This window comes from Coffea eugenioides, chromosome 5, assembly GCF_003713205.1.
Source record: "Coffea eugenioides isolate CCC68of chromosome 5, Ceug_1.0, whole genome shotgun sequence".
NCBI lineage: Eukaryota > Viridiplantae > Streptophyta > Magnoliopsida > Gentianales > Rubiaceae > Coffea > Coffea eugenioides.
In genome coordinates, this window is record NC_040039.1 from 12,992,510 (window position 1) to 13,012,307 (window position 19,798).

Genomic DNA, 19,798 nt, shown 5'->3' on the forward strand with positions numbered 1-19,798 from the left:
TAGAAAGTTCTTTTCAAAATATATTTTGTCGCAAACTAGAATTTGCGTATTTTAAAATTAATAACTATTGAATACAATTTTAATATTGATTATTCAATCGGAGTTTTAAAATAATAAATTTATAATTCTAGATTTTCAAATGACGTATGAAATCGAACAAGCTCCATTTGTCTTATGTAACAATGTTGGCATTAAGTGTGTTATTCATGTAAACTTATTAAGTTTGCCATAGGAGATTGAAATTTGTCTCCATAAATGTATTTAGATAAAATAAAAGACTCAATGATTTTAAATTTTATCATGGCATATGTTTAGACTACATTACAGAAAGTTGACTGATTAGATTGTTATAGATAGCAAAAGAGTTTACTCTCTTAGTAGTCATAATATGAGATTTGTGAATTATTTTCTGCCAAGTTGAAGTGGTTAAAGATATTTATTCATCTTTTTTGATAACCATTCAAACTTAATGTCTTTGCTCTTGTATTTTAAATGTTGTACAAGAGATGAAGATATAAATGTATAAAAGGTAGAAAATAAAATTATAATGTATTGTGTGCATAATTCTTGATAGATATCATTGATAAAGAATATGTGACAGCCCCACTTTCTCCAAAGGCAAACCAGAGGGGTCAGCGAACTGCCTGCCCAACTCTCACCGGGGCTCACTACAATCCATAATTCAAAAGTTAGAAATACTTCAAATATTTTCAATATACATTTAAAGTACTCCAAAACATTTCATACTTAAAATTAGTTAACCTTCAAGTTTAAATACAACCCAAAAGAATATGTACTATAGTCATTTGCTATAACACAACTTAAAGTCTCCAAAAGAAAACAATTTTGTATTATTCGGGAACACTCTCGGTCTTGAACCCTGTTGAGGAAAACAAAGGAGTGGAATGAGCTAATCAGCCCAGTGAGGTTCCAAAACACACAAGCAGTTCTAATAAATCAAGTAAATTAAGTATAACGCACATATGGTTCAAGGTTTCACATTGGCACATTAAAATGAGACATTTATCATTTTACAGAAATAAATACACATTAAAAGGATACGGTGTTCACGTGGAACTATTTCGATCAGCTTCACCTTATAACTCCAATAATTCCCTCGGTTTGTCTGGTCATCGCCTTATTCCTCCAGTGGTAATACTCAAGTATACCGAAACAGTGATCCAGGATTCCAACCTACCCAACTGAGCACAGTCCTGGTTCGAGCAGGTTAGCAACCAAGGGCAGGTTCCAGTTCAGCTAAGAGCTTACAACATGCGCAAATAATCAAATAAACCTTTAAATGGTAGAAATTCACGGTTAAACGGTAGAACTTTGTTATTTTAGTAGGTTGAGTGTGATAAAGTACACACTCGCCGTAAAACGGTGGAAAATTACATAGGAGCAGTTATAGGGAGCACTTAACACTTAAACACACAAGAAATATGAAGTAAACATGTGTCGCGCCCCACTTTTTGAATGTGGTGAAATGTGTGATGTGATGTGTGGTGTGAGATGTGAGTGTGTAGTGTGTGTGTGAACGTGTGCAAAATGAAAAGTAAAAGGCCATGGGACTTAGAATGCGACGATTTGGCCAAGTGAAGTTCAAAAGGGTTTTTTATATCAAAAATGGAGTCGCCACTTGGTATAGAGTTAGGGTGTACCAAGTCACCCAAAAATGATTTTTGTTTTTTTGAATAAAAAAGTAAATAAACCCTTTTTGAGAACTTTCGGGTCTACGTAACCAGAAGAGGGATCGGGGGTCACATTTGACGAAGGGGAAGGCAAGGATAAAAATCCAAGGCACCCCTTCGACCTAGCCAAGGCTAGTTGCGTGACTTGAACCAATTTTTCCTAATTTTTCTACCCAAGGTATGTATCGCGTATTGGATATGTCTATATGAATGCAAAAACCTAGACCTAGGGGGATTGGGGGAAATTTCTCTTCAAAGGTTGAGTGGTGCCAATCACATTAATTGTGAAGCCCAATAATGATCCTTTTGGAGAGGTCACACCTAAACCTAAATGACGTGGAAAATGAGTGGAATGCATGCCATGTGAAAGTGTGAGTTTGTGTGAAGTGAGAAAAATGATAAAAGTAATAAGATATAAGTGAAGGTGTGCGAATGTAGATGAAAGTACTCGTGTGCGAGTGAAGATAAAAATGCTCGTGTGCATGTGAAGATAAAAGGGTTCGTGTGCAAGTGGAGACAAAAAAGTGTTCGTGTGCAAGTGAAGGTGATAAAAAGGTGCATGTGTGCAAATGAGACAAAAGTGAAAGTGTAATGATAGAGTGGATTGAGAATGCATGAGCCTAGGGAATGCAAGCAAGATGGGTACGGGGAGACCTAAGTCGTGACTCAATTTACCCTTTTATAGAGAGGATACAAGCGTGCTAAGGCTTAGAAAAAGCCACACTCGTCTATATCCCATATTTAAGGGGACTCTCCAGGCAAATGAACCCTATAACTAGTATGAGATGCAAAAATCCTAAAATGAGGGGAGAAGGGGCTCGAGGAGCATGCCAAATGATAAAACTAAGAAAAATGCATGACATGTAGTGAACATGCAAATGATGTGCTAACGAGGGGAAATACCTAATGAGCCACAACTAGCATTGGACTAGTGTGGTGACGTACATTCATCCATCACATTCATTCATGCTATAGAAAGCGAGTAGACATGTCAAACACGTATAAACACATAGCACATAACATTTAGCATGCTCGACTAGATGCGAGGCCCTATCAAAGCAATTAAACATGTAGCAACAAAAACAAGCAAACAAGGGGAAGGGGAAAATGGACCAGATGCTCTCCGAGCCCTATCTATTACAAGCCAAGAGGTGTACACATACCCCATAAAAGCATAAAGGGAAAGGTGAAATGGACAAGATGCTCTCCGAGCACTATCTATTACAAGCCAAGAGGTGTACACATACCCCATAAAACTTAAATAAAAGTAAAAGCAAGTAAATGCATGCAAGGAGGTAAGGAAAGCGGAGTAGGCATGCATATTCACATAACACGTAGGAGCACGTAGAGTCAAATGAAATGCAAATGAGGGATAGAGTGTACCTCCCTTGAATTGACGCCCCAATGAAGTGAAATTATTCAATTACCCTCCAAAATAATAAAAAGGTCAAGGCACCACTTTATTTAAGAAAAATTAAAAGAAATGGGCAAAACAAGGCTCACTTAGTCATAAGGTCCCTAAAGTCATAACGTAAGTGCAATGGCAACAAAACACTGTAGTTAATTGAAACAAACAAGCAATAAAGTTGTAAAAGTAAAACTGCCAAGGACCAAATTGAAGACATTATTCAATTGGTTGGGTCATAGTAAGATAAAGGGAGACTTGGGGGACCAAAGTGCAATTTTTAGAGAATTTTTGCATGCAAGTTCATGCAAATGACGTGAGAAACACATTCTGCAGCAGAAATTCCAGCAACATATGAAACTCTCGGCAAGGTTTTGCAGCAACATTTTCCATGCACAAGGCTCCACAATTCCGGCCGAACAACTTCATACAATTAGCTTTGCAATTACTTCAATTAAAACATAGCTAAACATCTCTTAACAAGGCAGCTAGTTTGGAAGAAATTCATGCAAAGTTTTCATGAAGATACAAAGGAAACAAGTTTCTGTTATAGCAAAGGAAATTCCTGGTCACTAATAAAGCTGCCGCAAACTCCACACCATAGTTCAAACAAAACAAATGACACAGCTGAAACCAACTTCCCCCACCCCTTAGCATCTAGACATTTTGATTACCCCAAACCAAACAAACAGAACTCAGCAAAACATCATGCAAAAATTCTGAAAAAAAAACATGCGTGCAACACTGGTTTGACAACTTCAATCATTCATTTTTCCAGCAAAGCATTGGATCCCAATTCAGGTATTTCAGCCCCCAATCATACACACCCAACACCTCTTATCCGAATACATCATCAAGTATGTGAGGAGACCCATTCGGTGGCTGTTATGGGAAGGGAAACGGCAAAAACAGGAGCATGAAATGAAACTTTCCTCATGTCAAGACAAGAATTCCAGATTTCCTTCAATTTCAAAACTAATTGCTAGCTGATATGTTCGTGACATAACAGTCAAACAACAGACAAAAGGAACATATTAACCAAACCACAGGTTCAGCAAACAAAGGGAGCAACAAATGTCCGCACGCGCTGCTGCAATAAGCTGAAAATCTTCATGCTTATCACGGCAGTCTTGGCGTTTGTAAATTCAGCCAAACAAAAGGATCACAAATTCCACGAGCAAATTTAAACAAAGCTTCCATTTTCCTAATGTTCTGACTGATTAGGTCCCAAACTGAAGCAAACACAGTCATGCTAGTTCAATTAACAATTGCAATGAACACAAGGGAAGAAAAACAATGAAGCCGAAGTCGATACAAACAACGCTGCAGCAGATTTTTCTATTATGAACTTTCCAAACACATTTCTAACTCCGGGTGTTGCTCATGGTATTTCACTCAATCAGATAGCAAAACAGGCAAGGTCGATTGAGCCACAGCTTCAGCAAAACCAAGAAAAAGAGTCGATATGACCGAAATGCTGCAAAAACGCTCCCCAACAACTCTAACAGACCCAAACGCAGAAAAGGAAAGCAAGCTAAACAAGAACTTCAATCAAATCAAAAACTTCAGCTTTAGCCAAATCAGACGCAAGATGGATGCATATTGGTTTAATCGAAACCCAGCAAGAGATTTAAAGGACCAGATTTCAGCTTAGCGGATTGGGTTCCACGTGAAAATTAGAACGGCAAGAAAGAGAGTTGAACATTACCTGGTTCACTTCTTCTGGCATTGAAATCTCAGCAGGAACCCGCGAGGAGGCGTACTCCCCAGAAATCAAATGAAACACTCTTTTAGCAGGCTTCGCTGGCGGTGACTGCTGATACTGATGGTGGAGGCGGCTCCAGTCCTTGAGCAGGCCGTTGGTCACTTGTTGGCGACGCGGGAGAAGAAAGGTTGTAGTTGTTGGTGGCTGCAATGGAGGTTGCGCACGATGCGACGACGGTAGACGGCAGCAGCGGCAGATGCGGACTGTGATGGCCTGGACAGACTCTTCTTGCGTCGTTTCCTTGCAACCTTGCACCGTGGCTCTCTCAACACTCTTCCCCAAAATCCTGCCGCCCTTTGCTGTTTTTTTTGTGTTTTTCTTTTGCCGTCAAACTCTCCCCGTATCCCCTCCTTTCTTTTTCTTTCCGTCTTCTGATTTCTGTCCTCTCCGTCCCCCAGCAATCCTCCTTTCTCTCTGGTTTATAGCCGTCGACCGCCTCTCAAAGCTCTAGCCTTTTTCTCAAAGCTCTCGGCTGCCTACAAACACTGCCCTCTCACAGTTCGTCTTTTTCTTTTCCTCTCCCCTTAGCCGTTCACTCTTTCTGCCCGTAGGCTCTCTTGATTTTTCCTTTTTCCGTTTCTCCCCCCAAAAACCCCCTCTTTCGGCTGCTGCTTTCATTTGCTTTTTATATGGAACTCCCAAACTCATAAACCCTGCTCTCAATGGCCAGCAATCAACCTCCTCTCAGCCCCTTATCTTAGCCACCCGATCGGCATTGAGGTTGTGCCTTGCACGCTGCAAAAAAAAATGCAGCGTGCATGCTGCGGAAATCTTTTTTTTTTTTTTTTTTTTTTTTTTTTTAAACACAACTTGACAATTACAGAAATAACAAAATAAAAATATAAATAATAATAATAACAAAGTTACACAAACCAGGTAATAATAATAATAACAAAACAAAAATAATTTTAAACAAAAAACTAAACAAAAATGGCCATTCTTAATTTTCCAATTTTCCATTTTTCATCATTTTCTTTTTCCTCAAAATAACTTAATAAAAATAACTAAAGTGCCCAAAGATTGAATTTAAAGAAATAAACATATTTTTGTGAACAAATTTTCCTTTTTTCTTTTTCTCTTTTTTTTCATTTTTCCAATCCAACTAAAGCCTATTTTTTGAATTTTTCTTTTCAAGAAAGCATTGAATAAAAACAAAATGAATACAACATATTTTTGATGTTTTCCTTTTCTTTTTTCTAAAAACTCTACGCTAATTTTAAACTTAAAAGCTAAAACTAAAAATTAAAACTAAAAGTAAACAACGAATGCAAGCAATCTAAAATGAAAATCATGAAATAGATGCCACATAAAATTATTCAAAATTTGGTGTCTACAGTTTGCCCCTCTTTGTCTGAGTTTTGAAAAAACTTGAGACAAAGAAGTAGACACCAAATACTTACCTGTGTTATTTGGCTGCAAAAGGATCCCAATGAACAAGAATTTGAATACAGGACTGACCCGAACATGAAAAATAAAACGGGACTGACCCGAACCAGAATTGAAAACGGGACTGACCCGAACAGAAATTTAAGATTGGGATAGACCCACGGGATAGACCCGAACAGAAATGTAAAATTAGATGAATTGAAGTGAGATAGAGTGTTGGTGGGATGGAAACACGCACATTAGTGAGATAGGCTCGATGCTAACGGCGGTAGAAATGAGAACATGCACGTTAGTGAGATAGACTCGATGCTAACGGCGGTAGAATGAAAACACGCACGTTAGTGAGATAGACTCGATGCTAACGGCGGTAGAAATGAGACACGCTCGTTAGTGAGATAGACCCGATGCTAACGGCGGTAGAATGAAAACGCGCACATTAGTGAGGTAGACTCAATGCTAACGGCGGTAGAATGAAAATACGCACGTTAGTGAGATAGACTCGATGCTAACGGCGGTAGAAATGAGAACATGCATGTTAGTGAGATAGACTCGATGCTAACGGCGGTAGAATGAAAAAACGCACGTTAGTGAGATAGACTCGATGCTAACGGCGAATGAAATGGCGGTAGAATGCACGTTAGTGAGATAGACTCGATGCTAACGGCGGTAGAATGATAAAAACGCACGTTAGTGAGATAGACTCGATGCTAACGGCGGTAGAAATGAGACACGCTCGTTAGTGAGATAGACTCGATGCTAACGGCGGTAGAAAACAAAATGCACGTTAGTGGGACTGACCCATGTTCAGTGGCAAAGTACAAGAAATGCACGTTAGTGGGACTGACCCATGTTTAACGGCAATGAGAATGAAACGCGCGCTAGTGGGACTGACCCATGTTTAGCGGCGAAAGCAAAATGCACACTAGTGGGACTAACCCATGTTTAGTGGCAAAGTACAAGAAATGCACGTTAGTGGGACTGACCCATGTTTAACGGCAATGAGAATGAAACGCGCGCTAGTGGGACTGACCCATGTTTAGCGGCGAAGAAAACAAAATGCACACTAGTGGGACTAACCCATGTTTAGTGGCAATGGAACATAAAATGCACGTTAGTGGGACTGACCCATGTTTAACGGCAATGAGAATGAAACGCGCGCTAGTGGGACTGACCCATGTTTAGCGGCGAAGAAAACAAAATGCACACTAGTGGGACTAACCCATGTTTAGTGGCAAAATACAAGAAATGCACGTTAGTGGGACTGACCCATGTTTAACGGCAATGAGAATGAAACGCGCGCTAGTGGGACTGACCCATGTTTAGCGGCAAAGAAAACAAAATGCACACTAGTGGGACTAACCCATGTTTAGTGGCAATGGAACATAAAATGCACGTTAGTGGGACTGACCCATGTTTAACGGCAATGAGAATGAAACGCGCGCTAGTGGGACTGACCCATGTTTAGCGGCGAAGAAAACAAAATGCACACTAGTGGGACTAACCCATGTTTAGTGGCAATGGAACATAAAATGCACGTTAGTGGGACTGACCCATGTTTAACGGCAATGAGAATGAAACGCGCGCTAGTGGGACTGACCCATGTTTAGCGGCAAAGAAAACAAAATGCACACTAGTGGGACTAACCCATGTTTAGTGGCAAAATACAAGAAATGCACGTTAGTGGGACTGACCCATGTTTAACGGCAAAGTTAGTGGGACTAACCCATGTTTAGTGACATAAAATGCACGTTAGTGGGACTGACCCATGTTTAACGGCAATGAGAATGAAACGCGCGCTAGTGGGACTGACCCATGTTTAGCGGCGAAGAAAACAAAATGCACACTAGTGGGACTAACCCATGTTTAGTGGCAAAATACAAGAAATGCACGTTAGTGGGACTGACCCATGTTTAACGGCAAAGAAAACAAAATGCGCACTAGTGGGACTAACCCATGTTTAGTGGCAATGGAACATAAAATGCACGTTAGTGGGACTGACCCATGTTTAACGGCAATGAGAATGAAACGCGCGCTAGTGGGACTGACCCATGTTTAGCGGCGAAGAAAACAAAATGCACACTAGTGGGACTAACCCATGTTTAGTGGCAAAATACAAAAATGCACGTTAGTGGGACTGACCCATGTTTAACGGCAAAGAAAACAAAATGCGCACTAGTGGGACTAACCCATGTTTAGTGGCAATGGAACATAAAATGCACGTTAGTGGGACTGACCCATGTTTAACGGCAATGAGAATGAAACGCGCGCTAGTGGGACTGACCCATGTTTAGCGGCGAAGAAAACAAAATGCACACTAGTGGGACTAACCCATGTTTAGTGGTAAAATACAAAATGCTGGATTGCATGAAGAAACTGTATAAGACTTGCTTGAAAAATCATTCGAAAATTTGCCCCAGTGTGATGAATTGGTCAGCGGGATAGAACCCAGTTCTGCCGAGGTTGGCGGGATAAGGCCCAGTTCCAACGTGATTTTTGAAATGTTGGCGGCACGAAACTCAGGCCCAACGTGATATTGTGAAGCTGGCGGCACGAAACCCAGGCCCAACTTGATCTTTGAAATGATGTTGGCGGCACAAAATCCAGGCCCAACGTGATTTTTGGTGAATGGTCAGTGGGATAAGACCCAGTCCTGCCATCCAATTAGTCAAGAAATTGAATTTGATTTGTCAAGAAACAAGAAATTAAATTTGACTTTCCAAGAGACAAGAATTTGAACTTGATTTTTGATTTTTGACTTTTGAATTTTTCGGATTTTTCCGAGAGAAACTTTTTCAAAATATTTTGCCCCAGTGTAGGGCACTTTTCCCTTCTTTCTTCTTGCTTCTCTTTGCAGTATCGGCCATCCGCCTCACTGGATGCTTTTCGTCATTTTGAACCATGAATACCTGCACAGGGGGCTTAACAAAGCATGACATGCACTTGAATTTCAAAATATTGCAACTACTATGCATAGACAGAGTAGTGTGATTGATTTGAAAGTATATTACTTGGCTCTTTGACGAAATCCTCAAATGAACTATATATAAAAAATTTGCCCCAGTGCGGGTTTATTTTGTGAAATCTTGCAAATAAAAATTTTGCCCCAGTGTGGGCCCATTTGATTGGAAAAATTGATTTGGATGCCTTTCCATTTATTCGAACACTGTAAGAAAGAAAATTTCATGATGAATTTCTCAAAATAATGCCAAATTACAGGATATTTCTTCCTTACCTTAGCATCGAAGCTTTGGGTAATGGGCGTTATGTCTGATTTGGAAATGGGAGGTAAAGATTTGTCTTATTCTTTGTGCCCAAACGGTATGTAATCCCTTCAATACCACATCTTAGTGAAAGCAAAGAGTTTGTCACCCTTATTTCTTAAGAAAACTTAGTCAACGTATAAGCTTTGTAGGTTTGCAACAAAATGGGTAGAAGCGATAGCTAAACCTGTGAAAACGAGTTATACCCTTATGATCATGAGTGATCGATGGATTTTTATGAGCATAATCCTCACTTTGGATTGTCATGAAGGAATAAGTCAACGATGGACTTTATCAGCTTGTAATTTGGCTTGAAAACGATAGTTAAAAGAAATAATTTTCAAAGGACATTGCACCGAAGATCGCGTTTTTCTCAAAATTACCCTCATTTTGGACTCCAAGATCTTGGACTTTGTTTGACTTTTTGTCATCACTCAACAGGGTCTTTCGACATCAAATCTTTTTTGCACCTTTCTTTTGCATTCATTTCGCTCATCTTTCTTTTCCTTCTTTTTTCAGAAATACCCTCGCGGGGTTTCATATGAAGAGCAGTGTCAACCTCACACCTAATCAATTCAGAAATACAGCTAAAATTTTCGACATCAGAGATTTCCTTGACAAGGCCAGTGCAAAGAACAGAAGTCAGGACTTTCGGCTTTGTAATGGGGTCAGGTGGGGTGCTTAGAAAAGTTAAGGCTTGAAAACGGATTTCAGAACTGGTTTGAAGAATCTGAGTTCGCATTGTTGCGCCAACCCTATTTTAGGGTAAAATCAGAATTTGCCTCAGTTTTTGCTCAATTGAGGCTTTTCACTTTCATTTTTCTTTTTCCTTTTGACTTTTCGGCCTTTTTGCCATTCTTTGAAATTTCACAAAATTTGCCCCAGTTTACTTTTGAACTGAGGTTCTCTTTTCTTCTTTTGCCTTTTGATTTTGTGGGTTTTCACTTTTTCGCTTCTTGAAATTTTCTTTTTCAACCCAACTTGCCCCAGTGTGGGGTTTGCGATTCTCAGGGGGTGCCAAATGAAGTATTTTATTCTGAAGGCTCAAAAGGGATAACTAGGGATAGAATGTTTGATTGGAAAAGAAGATGGCCTGACTTGTATTCCGTTCCTTACAATAACTCTGAAAGGAAATTTTCGCTAATGCGAAATTTTTTGCGTGTATCTGAATTAACTGACTGAGGAAGACCCTTGTTCGTCCATATTTGTGAAACGTAGGCGATCCGTGCGGACAAAACTCTTCCCTTTCTTTCTCTTCTTTTTTCAAAACTGGACCCCAAGTGGAATCAAATTTCCCCAATTTGCGGTTCCCTCCTTATTCTAGCATTTTTGCTTTTCTCTTTTTTCAAAATTCCCCAATCTCCTTCCCCAATGTGGGGTGCGATCATATGTGCACTCGAAAAGAACCACCAATTTTTAGCTCAAATGAGGATGCAAGGGATAAATCAGTGTTTAGGATTGTAGAAACGATGGCCAAAGTATCATTCTTACACCTCATGACAACCAAAGTAACGAAATGGTCATTGAAAATCCATTCTTCTTTTGATATTTGAAAATTTTCCAATGAAGGGTAGTGATCATTAAGGCATTTATTTGAAACGAAATTATTCTTTTATAGGCTCAAATGGGAGAGCAAATGATAAAAATCTGTATGGGTAGTGAAACAAATGCTCGAAGTGTCATTCCAAATTTTCAAAACAAACAAGAATAATGCACATTTTTGCTTTCACTTAGATGTGAGTTGAATATAATTAGACACAATGGACATTTCTCAAACAAAGATTGCCCCAACTTGCAATTCATCAATCAATGTGACTGATTTTATTTTGGGCTAATAGAAGTGGGCAAAAATATGAATTGTACAGTGAAGGAGAAAAAGGTATCTCATTGGGCCTTTTGAGTGACCTCTTTTAATTTTGAGCACTCTTATTGGATAACTCGGATCACCAATCTAATGTAAGGATTTTAGGAAGCATACACTTGTGAACTTTCAGGCTGGAGGTTGAAAAAATCTCAATTTGGTTTTATTTCTCAAAATTCATCATGAAATTTCTGCATGAGTTAGAATAAAGAATGAAATGTACATAAATATACACAAAACAATAATTGTCCAAAAAATTTATTGCTGAAAAAGTTTGAAACAAAATTTCTCAATCAATTATGATACAAATGAGAAGAGAGAAACTCGTAAAGAGCTCAACACACACACTTTTTGTCTCTTTTCTTTTGGGAACAAAATGTATTAACAAATCAAATATACAAAATTTTCCTTTGGAAAACAATTACAACATCTCTCAGAGGCTTTGGCGTAGAGCTTCCAGATAAATCATTTATGTTTTCGTTGTAGGATCTACCCAAGAATCAAATAACACTTGCAGTTTTGACACTTTATTAGATCGAAAGTGCCATCAGATATAGAAAAATATTTTCCCTTTATTGAAGTATTTTTATGAATGCAGGGAAGGGGAAAACAAAAGAAAAATACCCCGAGTTAGTAGGCAAAACTGCAAAATCGGTATGCATGTCCTATGGGGGAGCCCTTTTATGCCAAGGGTAGGCCTAGCATGAAAATGCAATCCTCTAGGGTAGGCACCATACCATACCTGGTGGATCCGATCAACTCATTGAGTGAGAAATAATTTTGAAAGAATTTGGTCAATTGAAGTGACGAGAAATTTGTCAAAATGAGGTCAACGCCCGAATGGATTGATCACTTTTGATCGATACAAGATATTGCAAAAACGCACGGGTTTAACCTTGACGAACTTCCTATCAAAGAGATTGGAATTCGTTGATAAAATTTCTCAGTGAATTACGGGTCAAAACCCTAATTGATCAAGTGATTGGATGCAATGGACGGGTTTTTTCAAAATTGACTAGATTTTCCAATTTGGAATTCGACATTGAAAACCTAATTGGTCAAATGAAATTGACAATTTATTTAAAATCGACCGAATTACCCTAAAAAGGGAAACATGTCAAATGAATTGAATGAAATTTATCCAAAATTAATCAGATTTCCCTAAAAAGGGTAAATTGATCAGACAGATTGAACGAAACTTGATTTATTCAAAATCGGCTCAGCTGCCCTAAAAATGGGTAAATTGGGCAAAAGACCCTAAAAAGAGTAATTTGGTCAAATGAATTGATGATTTATTCAAAATCGACCGAATGACCCTAAAAAGGGTACATTGGTCAAATGGATTGGATGAAATAAATTTATTCAAAAATGATTAGATTGAACTAAAATTGAATGAATTGGAAAAAAAAAATGGATTGGATAAGATGGATGATTTGTTCAAAAATTGATTGAATTATTCGCCCATTGGGTGGTTTCAAGAAATCATTACAATGCCTTGGTCTATGAGCCTCTAAAATCAAAATTTGGCCTCTATATTTATCGTCTCAACAATGAGGAATCATTTGTGAATTTTCTTCGAATTAATGTCCTTTTACGCAAGGGAATTTTACCAATTTTGAGAAAATGGCCAAAAAGTGATTATTAGATGCTCATATTCCAAAAATTACTCATGAAAATGATCGGATCCTACCTTACCTTGTGCACTACCCCTTCGGATGGTACGAGAAAGGTAAACGTGCAAGTCTCATTTGGATTATATATCCGAGACATGGGGTGGTTTATTCCTAACACGGGATCCCCTAAATGGCATTCCCTTTCTAGGGTTTATGCATGATGCCAGTTTATTAAAGCTATGTAAATATGTGACAAACATGAAATGTGAGCTAAAGGACATAAATAATGCAACGGGGGGAAAAGGTCTAAACATGAAATGTATTCACTGAAAAGTAAGTGCAAAGACTGAAATTTAGACGTGTGAGCTATCTAGTGGGTGAGTCACTAAAAGAGTGCCCAAGAGGCCTCTTATTGCTAAGGCATATGAATGCAAGCCAGGAAAACAAAAGAATGGTTAGTGCAATTGATAGTACACATAACACATTGGGAACAATTAAGAAGAAGAAATACAATAAAGCAAGTAAAAGGGGTGGAACCCCTTCCCTCGTGCCTAATGTGCTTAAAATAGGGTGAGGCTGACTCTAGCCTAGGAAAATGCTAATATGGATGCATGAGGCTGGGGTTCACTAATGCCTAGACTCGATAAAGCTTCGGCTCCCAAGCCTTCAGACCTAAAGGCGAAGGGTCATCACTCCCAGGGCCTTTGATCGGTGGCTCGAGTGATCCCTTAGGTAGCGCTATGGGCGCAGAGCACACCATCCGCCTACCCAAGGCAATCGATCCTAGTCCTACAAGGCGGTGTGGGATGGCGCCCACGAAAAACAAAATAAAATGGGATAAAGCAAGTAAATATGCACGTATGAAGTGTTCCCCTATTTTGAGGGAAGGAGTTGAGAACCACGCGAGGCTCTAAAGGTGACACACCCCCCCAAATGCATTGCAAGCGCGAGATAAACAAGTAAACATACATCCAATCAACCAATCACACGTACGTGAGTGAGGGAATAGTTGGATACGCGCGCGAGGGAAAAAGGCCTAAAATGAAAAATGCAACCCTAGTATCCAAATGCAATGCATAAAAAGGGTAGAAAAAGGAAACGAATGGCTAAGCCAAATGCTTGGACCCACTTAGGAAGTCCCCAGTGGAGTCGCCAACTGTCGCGCCCCACTTTTTGAATGTGGTGAAATGTGTGATGTGATGTGTGGTGTGAGATGTGAGTGTGTAGTGTGTGTGTGAACGTGTGCAAAATGAAAAGTAAAAGGCCATGGGACTTAGAATGCGACGATTTGGCCAAGTGAAGTTCAAAAGGGTTTTTTATATCAAAAATGGAGTCGCCACTTGGTATAGAGTTAGGGTGTACCAAGTCACCCAAAAATGATTTTTGTTTTTTTGAATAAAAAAGTAAATAAACCCTTTTTGAGAACTTTCGGGTCTACGTAACCAGAAGAGGGATCGGGGGTCACATTTGACGAAGGGGAAGGCAAGGATAAAAATCCAAGGCACCCCTTCGACCTAGCCAAGGCTAGTTGCGTGACTTGAACCAATTTTTCCTAATTTTTCTACCCAAGGTATGTATCGCGTATTGGATATGTCTATATGAATGCAAAAACCTAGACCTAGGGGGATTGGGGGAAATTTCTCTTCAAAGGTTGAGTGGTGCCAATCACATTAATTGTGAAGCCCAATAATGATCCTTTTGGAGAGGTCACACCTAAACCTAAATGACGTGGAAAATGAGTGGAATGCATGCCATGTGAAAGTGTGAGTTTGTGTGAAGTGAGAAAAATGATAAAAGTAATAAGATATAAGTGAAGGTGTGCGAATGTAGATGAAAGTACTCGTGTGCGAGTGAAGATAAAAATGCTCGTGTGCATGTGAAGATAAAAGGGTTCGTGTGCAAGTGGAGACAAAAAAGTGTTCGTGTGCAAGTGAAGGTGATAAAAAGGTGCATGTGTGCAAATGAGACAAAAGTGAAAGTGTAATGATAGAGTGGATTGAGAATGCATGAGCCTAGGGAATGCAAGCAAGATGGGTACGGGGAGACCTAAGTCGTGACTCAATTTACCCTTTTATAGAGAGGATACAAGCGTGCTAAGGCTTAGAAAAAGCCACACTCGTCTATATCCCATATTTAAGGGGACTCTCCAGGCAAATGAACCCTATAACTAGTATGAGATGCAAAAATCCTAAAATGAGGGGAGAAGGGGCTCGAGGAGCATGCCAAATGATAAAACTAAGAAAAATGCATGACATGTAGTGAACATGCAAATGATGTGCTAACGAGGGGAAATACCTAATGAGCCACAACTAGCATTGGACTAGTGTGGTGACGTACATTCATCCATCACATTCATTCATGCTATAGAAAGCGAGTAGACATGTCAAACACGTATAAACACATAGCACATAACATTTAGCATGCTCGACTAGATGCGAGGCCCTATCAAAGCAATTAAACATGTAGCAACAAAAACAAGCAAACAAGGGGAAGGGGAAAATGGACCAGATGCTCTCCGAGCCCTATCTATTACAAGCCAAGAGGTGTACACATACCCCATAAAAGCATAAAGGGAAAGGTGAAATGGACAAGATGCTCTCCGAGCACTATCTATTACAAGCCAAGAGGTGTACACATACCCCATAAAACTTAAATAAAAGTAAAAGCAAGTAAATGCATGCAAGGAGGTAAGGAAAGCGGAGTAGGCATGCATATTCACATAACACGTAGGAGCACGTAGAGTCAAATGAAATGCAAATGAGGGATAGAGTGTACCTCCCTTGAATTGACGCCCCAATGAAGTGAAATTATTCAATTACCCTCCAAAATAATAAAAAGGTCAAGGCACCACTTTATTTAAGAAAAATTAAAAGAAATGGGCAAAACAAGGCTCACTTAGTCATAAGGTCCCTAAAGTCATAACGTAAGTGCAATGGCAACAAAACACTGTAGTTAATTGAAACAAACAAGCAATAAAGTTGTAAAAGTAAAACTGCCAAGGACCAAATTGAAGACATTATTCAATTGGTTGGGTCATAGTAAGATAAAGGGAGACTTGGGGGACCAAAGTGCAATTTTTAGAGAATTTTTGCATGCAAGTTCATGCAAATGACGTGAGAAACACATTCTGCAGCAGAAATTCCAGCAACATATGAAACTCTCGGCAAGGTTTTGCAGCAACATTTTCCATGCACAAGGCTCCACAATTCCGGCCGAACAACTTCATACAATTAGCTTTGCAATTACTTCAATTAAAACATAGCTAAACATCTCTTAACAAGGCAGCTAGTTTGGAAGAAATTCATGCAAAGTTTTCATGAAGATACAAAGGAAACAAGTTTCTGTTATAGCAAAGGAAATTCCTGGTCACTAATAAAGCTGCCGCAAACTCCACACCATAGTTCAAACAAAACAAATGACACAGCTGAAACCAACTTCCCCCACCCCTTAGCATCTAGACATTTTGATTACCCCAAACCAAACAAACAGAACTCAGCAAAACATCATGCAAAAATTCTGAAAAAAAAACATGCGTGCAACACTGGTTTGACAACTTCAATCATTCATTTTTCCAGCAAAGCATTGGATCCCAATTCAGGTATTTCAGCCCCCAATCATACACACCCAACACCTCTTATCCGAATACATCATCAAGTATGTGAGGAGACCCATTCGGTGGCTGTTATGGGAAGGGAAACGGCAAAAACAGGAGCATGAAATGAAACTTTCCTCATGTCAAGACAAGAATTCCAGATTTCCTTCAAATTCAAAACTAATTGCTAGCTGATATGTTCGTGACATAACAGTCAAACAACAGACAAAAGGAACATATTAACCAAACCACAGGTTCAGCAAACAAAGGGAGCAACAAATGTCCGCACGCGCTGCTGCAATAAGCTGAAAATCTTCATGCTTATCACGGCAGTCTTGGCGTTTGTAAATTCAGCCAAACAAAAGGATCACAAATTCCACGAGCAAATTTAAACAAAGCTTCCATTTTCCTAATGTTCTGACTGATTAGGTCCCAAACTGAAGCAAACACAGTCATGCTAGTTCAATTAACAATTGCAATGAACACAAGGGAAGAAAAACAATGAAGCCGAAGTCGATACAAACAACGCTGCAGCAGATTTTTCTATTATGAACTTTCCAAACACATTTCTAACTCCGGGTGTTGCTCATGGTATTTCACTCAATCAGATAGCAAAACAGGCAAGGTCGATTGAGCCACAGCTTCAGCAAAACCAAGAAAAAGAGTCGATATGACCGAAATGCTGCAAAAACGCTCCCCAACAACTCTAACAGACCCAAACGCAGAAAAGGAAAGCAAGCTAAACAAGAACTTCAATCAAATCAAAAACTTCAGCTTTAGCCAAATCAGACGCAAGATGGATGCATATTGGTTTAATCGAAACCCAGCAAGAGATTTAAAGGACCAGATTTCAGCTTAGCGGATTGGGTTCCACGTGAAAATTAGAACGGCAAGAAAGAGAGTTGAACATTACCTGGTTCACTTCTTCTGGCATTGAAATCTCAGCAGGAACCCGCGAGGAGGCGTACTCCCCAGAAATCAAATGAAACACTCTTTTAGCAGGCTTCGCTGGCGGTGACTGCTGATACTGATGGTGGAGGCGGCTCCAGTCCTTGAGCAGGCCGTTGGTCACTTGTTGGCGACGCGGGAGAAGAAAGGTTGTAGTTGTTGGTGGCTGCAATGGAGGTTGCGCACGATGCGACGACGGTAGACGGCAGCAGCGGCAGATGCGGACTGTGATGGCCTGGACAGACTCTTCTTGCGTCGTTTCCTTGCAACCTTGCACCGTGGCTCTCTCAACACTCTTCCCCAAAATCCTGCCGCCCTTTGCTGTTTTTTTTGTGTTTTTCTTTTGCCGTCAAACTCTCCCCGTATCCCCTCCTTTCTTTTTCTTTCCGTCTTCTGATTTCTGTCCTCTCCGTCCCCCAGCAATCCTCCTTTCTCTCTGGTTTATAGCCGTCGACCGCCTCTCAAAGCTCTAGCCTTTTTCTCAAAGCTCTCGGCTGCCTACAAACACTGCCCTCTCACAGTTCGTCTTTTTCTTTTCCTCTCCCCTTAGCCGTTCACTCTTTCTGCCCGTAGGCTCTCTTGATTTTTCCTTTTTCCGTTTCTCCCCCCAAAAACCCCCTCTTTCGGCTGCTGCTTTCATTTGCTTTTTATATGGAACTCCCAAACTCATAAACCCTGCTCTCAATGGCCAGCAATCAACCTCCTCTCAGCCCCTTATCTTAGCCACCCGATCGGCATTGAGGTTGTGCCTTGCACGCTGCAAAAAAAAATGCAGCGTGCATGCTGCGGAAATCTTTTTTTTTTTTTTTTTTTTTTTTTTTAAACACAACTTGACAATTACAGAAATAACAAAATAAAAATATAAATAATAATAATAACAAAGTTACACAAACCAGGTAATAATAATAATAACAAAACAAAAATAATTTTAAACAAAAAACTAAACAAAAATGGCCATTCTTAATTTTCCAATTTTCCATTTTTCATCATTTTCTTTTTCCTCAAAATAACTTAATAAAAATAACTAAAGTGCCCAAAGATTGAATTTAAAGAAATAAACATATTTTTGTGAACAAATTTTCCTTTTTTCTTTTTCTCTTTTTTTTCATTTTTCCAATCCAACTAAAGCCTATTTTTTGAATTTTTCTTTTCAAGAAAGCATTGAATAAAAACAAAATGAATACAACATATTTTTGATGTTTTCCTTTTCTTTTTTCTAAAAACTCTACGCTAATTTTAAACTTAAAAGCTAAAACTAAAAATTAAAACTAAAAGTAAACAACGAATGCAAGCAATCTAAAATGAAAATCATGAAATAGATGCCACATAAAATTATTCAAAATTTGGTGTCTACAACATGTAGCAAAACTATTCAAGTCACACACACATGCAAGGAACACTGACTGTTACGTGCGATATGTCTCGGTTCCTGGATAACACCCTTGGTTACCCTCGAGTCCTGAGGTAAGAACCAACAAGTTTATATGAAAGTGCAAGACAAAACCTTAGGGTTTTCGCACTTAAGAAGTGAAGAAATAAGAGGTTGGTATATAATTCTCAAATGTATACTAAAGAATAAAGCGAGTCGTTATAGCCTGGAATCAAACATTTTCAAATTCAAAGTTCAAAAGTAAGAATGGAACCATGAGAAATCAAGTTCTGAGTCACGAATTAAGCATAATAAAAAACATTAAGGTTTCTCATTTAAATCCAAGGAAACATCAAGTACAAGGGTTTGAGTGTAATATGGAGTACAAATGTTAATTTGAACTAAGAAAAAAAATGAATGGAATCAAGAAAAGTGAAGAAAGTAAATACTAAAGAGAAAATGTATAGGTGACAGCTTTGTCATGTGTTGGTATTCTGATCATAACTGAGGCTATACAAATCAGATTGAGATCATTTCTATATCATTTCGAAGCTAAGACACAGGGCTACATTTCTTATGAAGACATCGGGTTTAAAATCAGATGTCTTCAGGGTAAAAAATGAACATTTCAGAAGTATAAGGAAAACGATTACAGCAAATCAGGGTTTTCACTGCAAGCAAGGTGTTCTGGTCATTTCAGAGGCTACGATGATCTGATTGATCTGAACTTTTGCAGGTAGAAAGCTGGCTCAATACTCTACGATTTCATGTTTTGAGCAAGAGCTGGTTTGGCCTAAACGATGGACAAATTTACTGCTCAAATGACTCTTAAAACCTCTCTGAACATAAAGTTTTCAACTCCAGCAACCAACTTTGGAAAAATCAAAACATTGATTTTGTGAGTCCAA